The sequence below is a fragment of the Myxine glutinosa genome, unplaced genomic scaffold (genome assembly GCF_964187855.1).
Source record: "Myxine glutinosa unplaced genomic scaffold, kmMyxGlut1.1 SCAFFOLD_2125, whole genome shotgun sequence".
Lineage (NCBI taxonomy): Eukaryota > Metazoa > Chordata > Myxini > Myxiniformes > Myxinidae > Myxine > Myxine glutinosa.
The window spans coordinates 2,501-17,588 of record NW_027618220.1 but is presented as its reverse complement, the minus strand read 5'-3'; the positions used below and the strand labels follow the sequence as shown (position 1 = coordinate 17,588).

General features: G+C 44.8%; 1 long non-coding RNA gene across 1 annotated transcript in view; it reads right to left on the bottom strand.

The window, feature by feature from the left end:
- LOC144889269 (uncharacterized) overlaps positions 1 to 7,698 on the bottom strand; it is a 37,597-nt gene extending 29,899 nt beyond the window's left edge. The window contains exon 1 of the long non-coding RNA XR_013621674.1: positions 7,620 to 7,698. This is a non-coding gene — a long non-coding RNA (uncharacterized LOC144889269). The remainder of the gene's footprint in view (positions 1 to 7,619) is intronic.
- Positions 7,699 to 15,088: the final 7,390 nt, after the last annotated feature.

The window sequence follows — 15,088 nt, the reverse complement described above, 5'->3', positions numbered from 1 at the left end:
GGGACCGCGAGGGAAAGACAAAGACAGCACATAGGGACCGCGAGGGAAAGACAAAGACAGTACATGGGGACCGCGAGGGAAAGACAGTACATGGGGACCGCGAGGGAAAGACAAAAACAGCACATGGGGACCGCGAGGGAAAGACAAAGACAGTACATGGGGACCGCGAGGGAAAGACAAAGACAGTACATGGGGACCGCGAGGGAAAGACAGTACATGGGGACCGCGAGGGAAAGACAGTACATGGGGACCGCGAGGGAAAGACAAAAACAGCACATGGGGACCGCGAGGTAAAGACAAAGACAGTACATGGGGACCACGAGGGAAAGACAAAGACAGCACATGGGGACCGCGAGGGAAAGACAAAGACAGCACATAGGGACCGCGAGGGAAAGACAAAGACAGTACATGGGGACCGCGAGGGAAAGACAAAGACAGTACATGGGGACCACGAGGGAAAGACAAAGACAGCACATAGGGACCGCGAGGGAAAGACAAAGACAGTACATGGGGACAGCGAGGGAAAGACAAAAACAGCACATGGGGACCGCGAGGGAAAGACAAAGACAGTACATGGGGACCGCGAGGGAAAGACAGTACATGGGGACCGCGAGGGAAAGACAAAAACAGCACATGGGGACCGCGAGGGAAAGACAAAGACAGTCCATCCATCAAAGAGCCCTTTGACTCATCTGTCCAGAGCACATTGTTCCAGAAGTCCTGGTCTTTGCCGAGGTGTTCATTGGCAAACTTTCGTCTTGCCCTGATGTTCTTTCTGGACAGCAAAGGTTTCCTCCTGGCACACCTCCCATGTCGATCAAATTTGTGCAGCCTCTTTCTAATGGTAGACTCGTGCACTTTGACATCAACAGTGGCAAGAGCTACCTGTAGGTCCCGTGATGACATTCTGGGGTTCTTTGAGACTTCTTTCAGCATCTTGCGGTCTGCTCTCGGGTTGAACTTGCTGGGGCAGCCTGGCCTGAACAAGTTGGCAGTTGTTTGGAATCTTCTCCACTTGTAGATGATCTTCCGGACAGTCGAATGATTGATTTCAAATTGTTTGGAGATCTTTTTAAATCCCTTCCCAGACTCGTTGGCATCTATAACCTTCTTTCTGAAGGCCTGAGAGAGCTCTTTTGATCTCGGCACAGTGACGCCACACACTTCAACAACAAAGAGCAAACCAAACTAAATGTCTGAGGTTTAAATAAGACAGGTTCCTCCAAGATCCTCTCTAATGATGTTCTAATCATTTGCACCTGAGCAGGTGCACCTGATTCTAATTTTAGGTATTTAAAGTAGTGATAAATGTAGGGGTGTACTTACTTTTTTCACATGCGAAATTTGCATTTATGTTTATTTAAATTATACAATGGACTACAAAATGTAAATGTTTCATGATATTTGTTATATTATATCACCTTTATCTATCAATATTGTTTTTTTTGTTTGTTTTTTTGTTGTTGTTTTTTTGTATACAAAGTCGAGGCTCGTGAAAGAGCTAACATTTATCAAAGAAGCAAATCAAACAAACAAGCAAACAAAGTATATAAAAAGGGGAGCGGTCGACAAGATGGGGAGAGAAGGGGAGGAAGCACACAAGCACAACATTTGAGAGCAGGGACATCGGGAGATGCTTTTGGAGGGAGAGGGCCTGGGGGGAGGCAGGATAGGTATAAAACGCAACGACACCAAGGACTTCCAGGAAAGAAGTCAAAAGTCACCTCAAAAAAGTGGATTTGGGGTGAAATTAGCAGGGGTAGAAAAGATCAAGGTTTTGGATTGGGGAAGATCAGAGATGGTGGTGAACAGCCGTTTTAAAGACCTGGAGGGAGGAGTGGGATTGAAGAGAGTGAGGAAGTTTGTTCCAGAGGCGGGAGAAAAGAGGAATGAAGGAGTGAAGGTGAGCAGAGAGTCTTGATTTTGGCAGTTTAACCATAAGAGGGTTGCAGGCAGATCTTGTGCGACCTGCAGGAATATTTGGGGGACAGAGCCCAGAGAGAGCTGGGGGAGCAAGGCCGGAGAGGAGTCGGTAGAAGACGGAAAGACCACCAACCTGCCTGCGGTGATTAAGTGAAAGGCCCTCGGAGATAGCGTCATCGCGGGAGATTCCAATGATTCTGAAGGCTTTGGTTTCAACAGCGTGAAGACGAGCTAGGTGTGAGGCAGGAGCACCAGCCCAGAGGGGAGAGCAGTACTCCATTGAGCTGCGGATGTAAGCCTTGTATGTGGTGAGGAGCTCAGGTGTGCCAAGGAAGGACTTCGAACGACGGAGGATGCCCAGTCGGCGACTGGCTTTGGAGGCCATCTTGGAAATGTGGTTTTCCCAGGAAAGATCATGGCAGATAGTGAGACCCAAAAGCTTGAGTGACAGAACTTCTTGGAGAGGATTATTCAGAAAGTAGATGGGAGGGTTGTCCAGTCGGTCTTTTCGGAGAGACATCGTAAGAGTGTGAGATTTGTCAGGATTGAAAGACATGTTCCACTTGTTTGCCCAGTCTGTGATTTTGTCCAGGTCTGCAGAGAGTGAGGAGGCTGCAGACTGCCGATCTGAGGGATGAGGAATGGAGCAGCAGAGAGTGGAGTCATCAGCAAAGAGATAGAGAGGATTTTCAAGAGAGTCAGAGAGATCATTGATGAAGACCAGAAAAAGCACAAGGCCCAGAACACTGCCTTGGGGAACTCCAGCCTGAACAGGAAGAGGAGATGAGAGAAACCCATTCAGGGCTACACGTTGACTACGACCAGAGAGGAAGTCCGCCAGCCATGCGTGGAGATTTCCATGGATACCAAAGGAGGAGAGTTTGGTGAGCACAGCGGGGTGCCAGACCATATCGAAAACACGTGATATGTCGAGGGAGACAGCTCTAATTTCCTGTTTGGCATTGAGGATCTCCATCCATTGTTGAGACAGCAGAAGCAGCATGTCCAGAGTAGAGTGACCTGGTCTGAAACCAAATTGATGATCAGAGATCAAGCCATTGGAGAAGAGGAAAGATTTCATATCCGAAGCAATGATGGATTCCATGACTTTGCTGATAATTGGGAGAAGGCTGATTGGTCTGTAGTTGCGAGGATCTGTTTTTGCACCTTTTTGTGCAAAGCGGTGATGTTGGCTGATTTCCAAGCAGATGGCAGTTGACCTTGAGCAAAAGAGAGGGTGAAGAGAACAGAGAGAGGGAGTGAAGGAGCGGAAGAACAGGATTTTAGGACCCGTGGGCTGATGCCGTCAGGTCCAGTTGCAGAATCAGAGTCGAGGGTTGACAGAAACTTTTCCACCTTGTCAGGAGGAAAGGACACGGAGTCCAGGAGCAGCTGGGTACGACTGGGTACGGTGGGTACAGAGAGGGATGGGTTTGGGACACAAGATTTAGAGGCAAACACAGAGTTGAGGCATTCAGCTTTTCACGTGCGGAGTCAGCTGTGTAGCCGTTTGAGGTAAGGAAGGGGACGGAGGGGGAACAAACACCAGAAACAGATTTGACCAGACGCCACCAGGATTTGGAAGAGGGACACAGATAAGAGAGTTCGGTCTTGAGAACGGAGAGATATTGTTTCCTGGCTCTCCTGAGGGTGGACAAACACTTGTTTCGGGCTTTGTGAAAGGAAATGAGATTTCCTTCCGTTGGATTTGCTTTCCAGGAGACGAAGGCAAGTTGTTTCTGGGCAACAGCCTCACCACAAGATTCCGTGTACCATGGATGGGAGGAAGGGTATGACAACTGAAGACGAGATGGGATAAATCTGTGCATGAGAGAGAGCAATTTACTTTGGAAGACTTCCCAGGATGAGTTGATGTCAGAGGTGGTAGAGATGGGAGACCAGTCCAGATGATTGATGGCTGATTGAAGACCGTGCCAGTTGGCCTGAGTGAAATGCCAGACTCGTCGACGCTGAGCAGGCTCCCTGAGAATTGTCAGAGAGATGTCCACTTTAACAAGCACATGATCAGATGATCCGATTGGAGCAGAAGAAGAGCAGCAGACATTTTCAGGGAAGTTAGTCATAACCAAGTCCAGAAGAGAAGATGCTCCGTTGACTGAGATCCGGGTCGGGAAATTGACAGATTGTGTCAGTCCCAGTGAGTCGCAGAAGTCCTTTGCTGAGGAGCCATGGCTGGTGAGAGAGGTACCCACACCCAGCCAACTGGCATGGTGACAATTGAAATCACCACATATGAGGAAGAGAGAGTTGGGATGAGTAGACAGAAGTTGGTATATATTATCAGACAGCGAGATGTAGATGGAGTCATCACTGTTTGGTGGACGGTACAACACACATATGAACAATAGGTGGGAGCGAAGGGGAAGCCGTAGCCAGAGTTATTCCTGGGGGTGAGGTGGAGAGAGTGCAGTGCAGGGCGAGTGAGGAAGAGAGTTTTTGATAAAGATAGCAACCCCACCTCCAGGACGAGGCTCAGGTCTATCATACCGGAGGAGGGAGTAACCCGGGAGAGATACTAAGGAATCAGAGACATCATGAAGGAGGAAAGTTTCTGTTAAGCAGATCACGTCTGGTTTGACAGAAGCAACCTGTCTGGAGAGATCAGTTGAGTTTGAACGAAGGCCCCGGATGTTTGAGGTCCATACCGTTAATGAAGAGGAAGGGGGAGCATCGGATACAGAACAGGGGGGAGGAGGGGTAGGGTAAGATGTGGAAGAGGTGGAAGAGGTAGGGAGAGCTGTTGGAGGTGTGTCAGAGATTTCAGAATAGCTCGGAGAAAGGGAAGGATGGGGCGGACAAAAGGTTTGATGGTGATTGGGTGAGGCACAATGAGGTGTTATTTGAGGAGGGGGAAGAGCGAGGCAGAAGGTTGGGGGAGATGGAGGTGAGAGTTGGAAGGGGGAAGAAGCGGGGAGGACGCTTTGAGGAGGGGGAGTGAGAGGGGGGAAATTGAGAAGAAATGAGGGTGGGGAGATTTGAAGGGGAGGGGCGAGGGGGGAGTTTAGGAGGGAAGGGACAAGGGGAGGGATTTGAAAGGGATGGGATATGGGGGAGATTTGGAGGGGAGGGGTGAGGGGGGAGTCCAGGAGGGGAGGGGTGAGGGGGAGTCTTGGAGGGGAGGGGTTATGGGGAAGATTTGGAGGGGAGGGGTTATGGGGAAGATTTGGAGGGGAGGGGTGAGATTGGATTTTGGAAAGTGTACGATTAATGGGAAACGAACATTTATTGCAAAATGAGTTTCTTGTGATCTTCGAGTCAAAAATACGTTTAAGGATGCTGGAGGGAAGATGGAGTGCAGGAGAGTTTAGGGAATGTAGAAAAGAGGCACTGAAAGAGATGGAATTTTTTTTTGGGATGAATAGATTTGGTGAGCAAGTCGAAAGCAGCCTTTTAAAGAAGAAGAAGAAAAAGGTGTTATAATATACGATGGAATACAGAACTTGAGGGGAAAGTGTAAACATTTTAAGGTTAATAACAGTGAAAACTATCTGGGGAAATGGGGGAGAAACACGTGGTCGAAGAACGAACAAACGAATAAGAACGAATAAACGAATGAGAACAAAGAATAAGAACAGAGAAGGAAATGTTTTTTTTGTTTTTTTTTGAGTTGATTTTAAACAAGGAAGTAGGCTATCTATCTATAATTCCAGTAATCTCTGTACGTTTGTACGTTTGTCTGTGACCGCTGTTTCTCGACAACCACGGGTCCGATATACTTTTAACTTGCCAGGTATATTGCTGGGGACCCGAGGATGTGCCTTTTCAAGGTTTCATATTAATCGGACAATTACTTACCGAGCTATGTCCAAAAAACGATTCAACCAATCAGAGAGCAGCGAACTATCGCGTGTGCCGAACGTGGCGGACACACTCTGCCTCGGATGGCACATTTGAGAGCGTATTCATTTATTTCACGTTTGCAAACTATGTTGGCGTTAAACTATGTTTTAAAACTAATAAAAACGAATTTGCGATTCATTCGCTTTCCTGCGCGTTTGTGCACGCGATGGCGATTTCTTTACCAAACTCCGGAAGCCGTTCGCTTTGGACCAAACCATTTCATGTAAATAGAGGGGGGGGATATAATTTTAGATATAGATATAGTACGGGCAATGCCCTAGTGGGGTGAAAAGACTGGGAAAAGCAGAGAACAAAAGTTATTGGAGCACAAACGACGGACCGCTGAGAGGAAAACAAAGCCTCAAGGTTGGACACTGTACAAGGCCTCAAAAGACACGACACGATTAACACGATTTCCTATACAGTTATGAAAGATTTGCACCGAAAATCTTCCTCGGGACACACGATACGTACAACACCATAAAATAAATACAGTTATAACGAAAATACAAATGGGAACAATTACTTAACTTCGATTTCGATGGAGAGCGTAGACAGCTGCGAATAAACGAAACCTCACCGGCAAGACCGGAAGCGGAGTGTCGAATTGTTGAAATGAAGATCAAATAACTGTATGTTGGAATATGTTGAAAAAGTCAAAACTTTACATGAGGTGTACTTACTTTTTCACGTGACTGTATATAATAGCCGCAAACAAATAAAACCAATGGACTGCAAAATGAAGCAACAGGATTGCTTCATCAATTAAAAGCCGAAATAAGTGAACAACAAGTCAAGAGACGACAATGGTTCACGAGCGAGCGGTATTCAATGACAAAGGACGGACTATAACCGAAACAGGCACGGACAGGCCAGGCCCGGAAATGTCAAAAAAAAGGTTACTGACCTTGAAATGAGATAGAAAATAATGTTTAATGAGTTATGAGGTTAGCTAGCTACACAATACCGAAAATTCGGTGAAAAATTAAATGAAAAAAAAAAAAGAAAAAAGAAAAAAAATCGAGCACCATGGGGCTCGACACGTGACATTGGCCTAACCAAATACCGAAACCCCTGTCAGATTCCACCAAATCCCTCGGAGAAGATGTAGCTTGAACTCGATTACCCCCTAAAAAGACATCTTTTTCGGGCGTGGCTCCACCCACAATGGGCGTAATACGCCCACTCTCGGCAGGACACAACTAGATCATGATATCAACCTCCCACCCAAGTTTCCTCAATATATATAATAACCACCTTTAGAGGCCATTTTTCCCCGCAAAGCGGGGGTTGGCCTTTTTCGGGAACCGTGGTTGTTGTTGTTTTTCGGTCCCCTATTTGAAGCAATGTTTTACGGCCGGATGCCCTTCCTGACGCCAACCCTTTTTGCCGCCTTTAACGACAAACAGGGAATTACCAGTGAACTGGTACTCAATTAGCCGACCTCGGAAGGATGACAGGCTGAGTCAACCCCCCTGGCGTTAATTCAGCGATCGACCGGGATTCGAACCCAGGATCCTTGGATCCTAAGCCGGCACCCTAGCCGCTAGCCCAACACCAGGGATATCACCAGACACCTCAATATCGGATGATATCATCGGGTAGTTATGCTGCGGACAGACAGACACACAGACACACACACAGACAGACGCACACACATGACGAATATAGTGGTCACTTGATAACTCATGAACCAATAATAATCCACAATAGCAAGAAAGGGTGGGGCCTGCCTTTCACCATAAAGCTCTGCAATACACTTCAACAAAAGATCCGCATGTAAACCTCATGCCTAAACAGTGCTCAGTGCACGTGAGAGCCCAAGGACAGCATACCTGCCTTCTGGCACAGGATCAGCTTGTTGTGTACAGAGTCAGCCATGTTCAACAAGGTCTGAGATTCCTGCACCATCTGAGGGAAACAAATAATAGGAAAATGAAATTTCTCACACGATATCCTTTCAACAATCATGGAATTACCTTAATACCTTACAGTTGTAAATTGAAGAATCTATGACGCAACCCTCCTAATGTGAACGCACAACAAATGCTTTACATTGGATCCGATTACACTCGGGAGAGAATCTGAATTATCTCATAAGTGTGTTTGCTTGAAATTAAGCTACCCTGCAATCCCATAGTATAGTGGCATGTACTGGGTGTAGAATTACAAAAATCAGGTCAGTGTCTGATCTCAGCAATAAACATGAGACTGAGCCCAGTAGTGTTGAGACAGATTACTTGGGAAGATGACCTCATGTGTACAGCTGTTTTATTAAACCAGAACCACACACAATGTCATCAAGATGTTGGTGAGGTGAAAGAAGCAAAAGTATACATAGACCAACACACCATGAAAACAGACCAACTTAAGGGGCATAAAAGCTGGCATCCAATTATGGCAGAGGTCTGGCATACATGTATATACTACAAATATGTCCCATTCTTTCCCTCTCCTTACTCACGGCCACACGAGTTTAATTTGCAAGGAAATAGACAAAGGAGGAGCTCATCTGTTCCATCATGCCTGTACTTCATCCACATCCGATTAGTTTTATCTGTTATGACATATTTTATATTCCATATTCCTGTTAACATCTACAGGAAGGGAATTTGATCAGGATACAGCACATAATGGTCCTCTCCTTCTGAATGATACCATTGGGTCTATATTATCCACAACCCAAATGCACACAGGACAGCCAGCTTTACATCCAACTTAAGGTGGCATTGCTCCGAGATACAGTAAGCCCTGTCGGCACTGCATAAGAAAGGCAAGCTGGAGCCCATCATGATTCGAACCCGCACTACACAGCTGAATTGTGAGCACGATACAACTGCGCCATCTTGTGACCTCCATCGTTTCTCAAAACCTCGTCGTTGTACATACAAACTACCTGATATTTATGTCCAAGTTTGCTTACAAGTTTGTCTTCCCTTTCTTCCACCTAACCTTTTTCTTCCCCTGCATCTTTTCCTCAAACTGCAATTTTCACACATATTCATCCATTCCCTTCCTTGCCTCAAATGTATTTTTTCTGCTTGCACTCCTCTCTTATCCTCTCCCATTTTCCTTACTACATATTGTCCTTTATGGCAAACAATGATACTGTGTCTTGGATGCACATGAACTCCAGCCATTTTCACGGCAATGAGAAAGCTCTCAGGCGAAAAAGTGCAATTTAATCAGAATATCAAAAGGTCATTTGGTGAGCTTTGGTGCCTTCGTTCATGCATTGATAATGTATGGTAAATTAACAATTGTTTGACGAAAGAAAAATATAAAATGCTCAAACTCACATAAATGGGTTTATGCCACAAAAGAGGATTCCCGGTGCAACGCTTAACGGTGCTCATGGAAGAGCAGAACAGAGGGAAAACAGACAAAGTGAGGAAAGCAAAAACTGGGACAACAACAGACAGATGCGCACATAGTACGAGGAGGAGAGGAATTGCAGAAGGGCGAGAATATGGTCACATCAGGTGGAGTAACACTTTAAAAAAAAATGGAAGAGAACATGATGTGGCAGTGGGCAGAAAACTTGAAATCCCAGAAGAAAGAGCTTGAGGCAACAGTCTCAGAAAGACAGTGGCAGAGACGAGAAAATATGAGACTAAAATAATGGAGGTGAGCCTTCAGATTAGACTTGGGGAGAGTAACAGGGAAGGAGATTCTGTCAGAAAATGATTGACCTGGAAGGGCAGGAGCTGGGTAGAGAGGTGACAGCACAGGATGAGGAAGAGTATAATAGAGGCTATAAACTATTTGTAGGCCAGCAACCCATATACAGTGAACAAGAAGCAGTCGCTTAAACGTAACTCCATGAAGCAAAATTTCAATGACGGAGGGCATTACATTTCATGGTCCCAAAGGGGCAGGATAGGAAGCAGGAAGCAGCAGCACCAGTTGATAATGGAAAATCATATTTCATTACCCTCCCCCGAAGGCTTTGTACACCATTAAAAACTGAGGACAGCAGAGGAAGAACTTGGCCCTGAAAATAATTACTAGATTGTGGTCAGCTTGGGCCAACAGCTTGGAGATATCATCTACGCAGGATAGTTTAAAGTTGTGAGTGAGGCTCAAGAGCTCCAGCGACTGACCACAGAAAAAAAATAAGAAGAAAAAGACATAAAAGAGTGACAGTTGAAATCGCCACATATGATGCAAGAGAGTCATCATTTTCAAGAGAAAGAGAGAGTCAGCCACTGGGATGGCGTTGAAGCCTGCCAAACTGGAGGAGACGATTGCTGGGAGACTTTCAGGAATCAGGGATCATCAATCATCATGTGGGAGGAAGGATTGTATTAAGCAGATAATGTCAGGTTTCGCAGTGGAGGCCTAGATTGAGAAATCTGTAAGATTGGAAAGGTCACATTAAATGTTGGAGGTCTACCCACTTAAGGACAGAGGAGAAGGCACAGTTGACAAGGTGAAGAGGCATGGAGCAATGAGCACACAATATGGACAACAATGGGCAGAAACAAAAGTGATTTGGAAAAGAGTGCAGAAAGAGGAGACAAGGCCATGAACAGTTTTTGGCAATTATGCTGCCTGGGCCATTCACGGTGCAGGAGTAAAGAGAGGCCAGGAACTTTCCACCTTGCCAAGAGACAAGTTCACATGCTGAAGGTGTTTTCTGTGAGGATGTGGAAGATGGGTACAGGAAGAAAGAGAATAGTGATCCTGGACTTTTCTACAAAAGAAAGACTTAAAACAGTCAGCTTTAGCATGAGCAGAGTCCATCATGACCCCATCATTCAAGAGTGATGGAACAGATGAGGAGCATGTCCCAGAGAGAGACTTGACCCACTGCGACCAAGTTGTTGTTGTTGTTGCTGTTGTGTTGCCCCAGTCAGTTCTGGTTGAACAGAACTGACTTCTTCCATGCACATCTTGAACAGACCAGCAGTTCACTTAATTTGCAATTCAGTTTGTTCAATGTCACTTCCCCCCTTCAATGATGCGACTCAGCAAGTAAATACAAAAGTCAAAAACAGAGATGGAGGTGAGATTCCACCTTGAATAACCAGAGAAGGGTTGGATAAGACAGATATAGAAAAGTGATTATACACATTAACGTAAACAAAGGGTAAAAAAGGAGTGGAGGTGAACAGAAAGTTTAGATTTGTAAAAGTTTAACAAGGGAGGCATTTGCAGTATACAGAACTGATAAAAGTGTATAATTTGGCAAGTCATTTGAATAAAGACATGATTCATCTTGATGTTATTACTCGGAGGCAACATGAAACGTTTTAAAACAGCTCGACAAAAAGTACAAAAACTAAATAGATGAATATAAGGAAGATCCCTTCCAGCACATTCACCAAAGATTTCAGAAACATATTCCGAGTCCAGCAGCCCACGGCTCTCCATCACCAAATCCAATTTCCCTGCACAGCCGCCATTATTTCAGAAAACCAGGTCAATGCCACAATGCAAATGATTTTGGAAAGCCTGAGGCTTTGTGAAAAACAATAAAGCATGTCTAACATGGAATTGGAGCCTCATCTGAATAGGTATACAACAATTAAAATTTGGCAAAAAAAAATACAGACTTGGCATTTAATATGGAATTGTTTTTGTGGGGGTGAACTTACTTTTCAAGATGTCTTAGAACCAAAAGTTCATTGGAATTATCTTGAAATTATTCTAGATTTTGTTAATGTGACCTTTAAAAGAAACCAAAACCACATTTGACATTTCGAAACAAATAAATTGATCCTTGAAAGTGATGTAAACTGATATCGAACTCAATTCATGGACAGTACTGTGTTAAACTTCTGTACGTTTTCCAGAAGTATCTCTTTATTTTGCACATTAGCCAAAATTTTTTTTTAACAAAAACAAAAGTTAAATTACGACTGGGATTACGGACAGTAATATTACATTTCAGTACTTCGTGTAACCCCCACGAGCATTCAGGAGAGCACGCACACGTTCATGCTGTTCACGAGATTTGCCAAGGTTTGGACAGGAATCGCTTGCCATGCAGTTACAATAGCCTGCTGCAATTCACGCACAGAGGCAGGCTGCTGGTCCAAGTTGTCGATTTGACGCGTTAATTCTGCCCACAAGTTCTCTATCGGATTCATATCCGGGGACATGGCAGACCACTCCATATGCTCTACACCACGGTCAGCAAGAAAGTGTTGGATCATGCGAGCACGATGAGGCCGTGCATTGTCATCTTGGAAGACAAAGTTTCCTCGAAAGGCTGCACGAACAAATTGAAGCAATGTTTCTTCCAGAATGGCCCTGTGCTTGAACTGGTTCAGGTTTCCATTCAGAACAGCCAGGTCAGTTTTGCCCCCTGCATGAAAAGCAGCCCAAACGGTCACCCCACCACCTCCAGCTTGGACTCTTGGCACTATACAATCTTCGTTGTAGGTTTCATGCACTTGTCTGCGCACTCGGACGTGGCCATATTGACGATCGACCAGAAATCTAGACTTGTCACTGAAGATCACGTGATTCCAGTGTCCTGGCTGCCATTGACGGTGCTCTCTGGCCCACTGCAATCGGCGCTGGCGGTGTTGTCTGGTCAGACGTGGCTTTCTCAGGGGACGCCTGGCACGATAGCCTGCTTGAACCAGTCGTTGGTTGACTAGCCTTCTGGATACAGGCACATTTGTCAGTTGCTGCCACTCAGACATAAGCCGATTAGCTGCCTTGGTACGGCCATTGCGGACTAACCGGTGCAGCTGGCGATCATCCCTCCTTGTGGTTCTGCGGGGACGTCCTGACCTCGGTATTGGAGTAGGGACACCCCTCTGAGCATTTCTTTTCAGGATCTTTGACACCTGACCTTGAGTGATGCCATACTGCCGAGCAATAGCACGCTGTTTCATGCTGGAATTTCGTAAAGCCACCACTAAATCCTTGGTGTCCTTGCGTTTTATACCTATCCTGCCTCCCCCCAGGCCCTCTCCCTCCCACACATCTCCTGATGTCCCTGCTCTCAAATGTTGTGTTTGTGTGCTTCCTCCCCTTCTCTCCCCATCTTGTCGACCACTCCCCTTTTTATATACTTTGTTTGCTTGTTTGTTTGATTTGTTTGTTTGATAAATGTTAGCTCTTTCACGAGCCTCGACTCTGTATACAAAAAAACAAACAAACAAAAAAAATGACAAACAGCATTGTCAAGTTGACGGACCATCTCCAGGGGAAGCGGCAATAACTTTTGTAGGCGTGCAGCAGTTGTTTTCCACTAATACAGAACGCAACAACCCTTATATACCCGATTGTGAAGCCAATCGTCAAATGTACCTGTCTATACATTTTGTCACGCCACCTGTGATATAATCCTGTTATTGACTTCTTGCTGCGACAGACAATCAGTGACATGGTTCTTTTAACAAAGAAATCACCGAAGCGTAAAAGAAACTCACCAGATTGATATACCGAGTTCAGAAAGTAAACCCAAGTCAAGAAAGAAAAAATATTCCATATTAAATGCCATGTCTGTATATATAGTGTATTCAAGGGCCCAAGTCTATAGAACTCTGGAAAACATGAAATTCCATGGAACTCTTACAGAACATCCGATAGTTCGATCGACTATTAGAAATAAGCCTGTCGCGTCTTCATAAACTTTTTTGCATTCTTTTTTTGTAGAGCAAAGAGGAAGACCGTAATAAGGAACTTTGAGAAATTTCAGATGAAATGGGATGAGCAAGAGCAGCTCAGCAAGTTTTTAGGATACGTGCACAGATTTTTGCCCTGTATAGGAATCGGAGTAGAGGGTTGCCAGAAACCTCTCCACTTTCTCCCCAATATCCAGGAGCAGTTGGGAACGAGAGGGTATGGTGTAGGGAGTGAGGGGATTTGTGAGGGGAGTGAGGTACACAGGATTTGGAAGTAAACACAGTTTGTGGCTCTATCAATATTGTTAACCTCCTGTTCCCTTCCCTCGCCCTCATTCTTCCTCATTTTTCCAAATCTCCTTCTTTTCTGTCCCTCATTACTACTGTTGGCGAGTTCACCCCTCTCTTTCTACTGTTCCCTTTGTTCTGTTATGCCCTGATTAATTATATGTTCTCGCTCTTCCACGAGCTTCGACATTGTATACAAAAACAAAACAATAGAAAAAATAATAACGAGAAACATTGCGGCAGGCGGAGGCCATTCGGCCCATCATGCCTGTGCTACACCAACAACAGACGAATAAAATGATTCTATCGAAATATCATAGGGGCATTATAGAACTTGGTTCTCTAAAGTCAACTCTAAAAAAAAAAAAATTTTTTTTAGATATTCTCCCAAGCATGGTCTTTAAATTATCAACAGTATATTTTTTGAATGGAATAATTGGAATAAGAAAAAATAAATGAAATGATGCAACATAAGCGAAAATATAATGACATGAGGAACTTCAAGAAAACGCTACAGAAAAAGTTGATGCAATCACGACAGTGTTGATCCAAGTATGGTAACCGCCATAGGAAGGAAAAGCTGATGCTTAGGGTGTCAACCCTTCGTCGGAGCAAAAAAATAGGGTGCAATAAAATAAAATGTAATCAGAGTGAATTTGATGGCGTACCATCGCAAATCCCCACGCTTGCCATGTAAAGCAAAGTTGAAAGATGGCAAAAAGTTCCGACCAGGAATGACCCAATATCAAATTTTGAGTCAAACATTTTTTTCTGTTGTGACCCCGAGTCCCCACCCCATGGGGCATGAACCCGGGGGTAAAATCAAAAGAATCATTGCATATTTGACGCGTCTCCCAATGTTGATTGCATATACAAAGTTTCATTCAAAATGGTTTAAAATGTGCCTGTAATCACATTTCTTGGTATTTGACCTTTTGACACCCACCTCAGGGCATGAGGGGCGGGGCCAAAATGATACTGCTCTCACACCTTCTTGCCATGTGGTGATCATAACCACCAAGTATGGTGAATTTCTGCACAATTATTTACAAAGAGATGCAGGTCAGACGGACAGACAGACAGACAGACAGAACCCATTACAACATCATCCCATATGTTTTTTTTTTAAGCGTGGGGATAAAGATTGTTTTTGTAATCCGAAGTAATGTGCTCGTTTTGGGAAGACACCCTGTGATTTTGGTGTTGGGTTGGTTGTAGTGTTGGTCAAGAAGCACCATTTCCTGTGTGACGACATCCCTGTGCTATCTAAACTGTGAATTAAAATTTCAATGTCTACCCAAGATGGAATTCTGTCCCCAGCACGAAAGATAGCGTGCAATTGAAAAGCTAAAGTATGGACATTAGTTTAATGAACGATGTAAAATGTGCAAACCCCACTGGAATAATGGCTGACTGGTGTAAGCAATGGT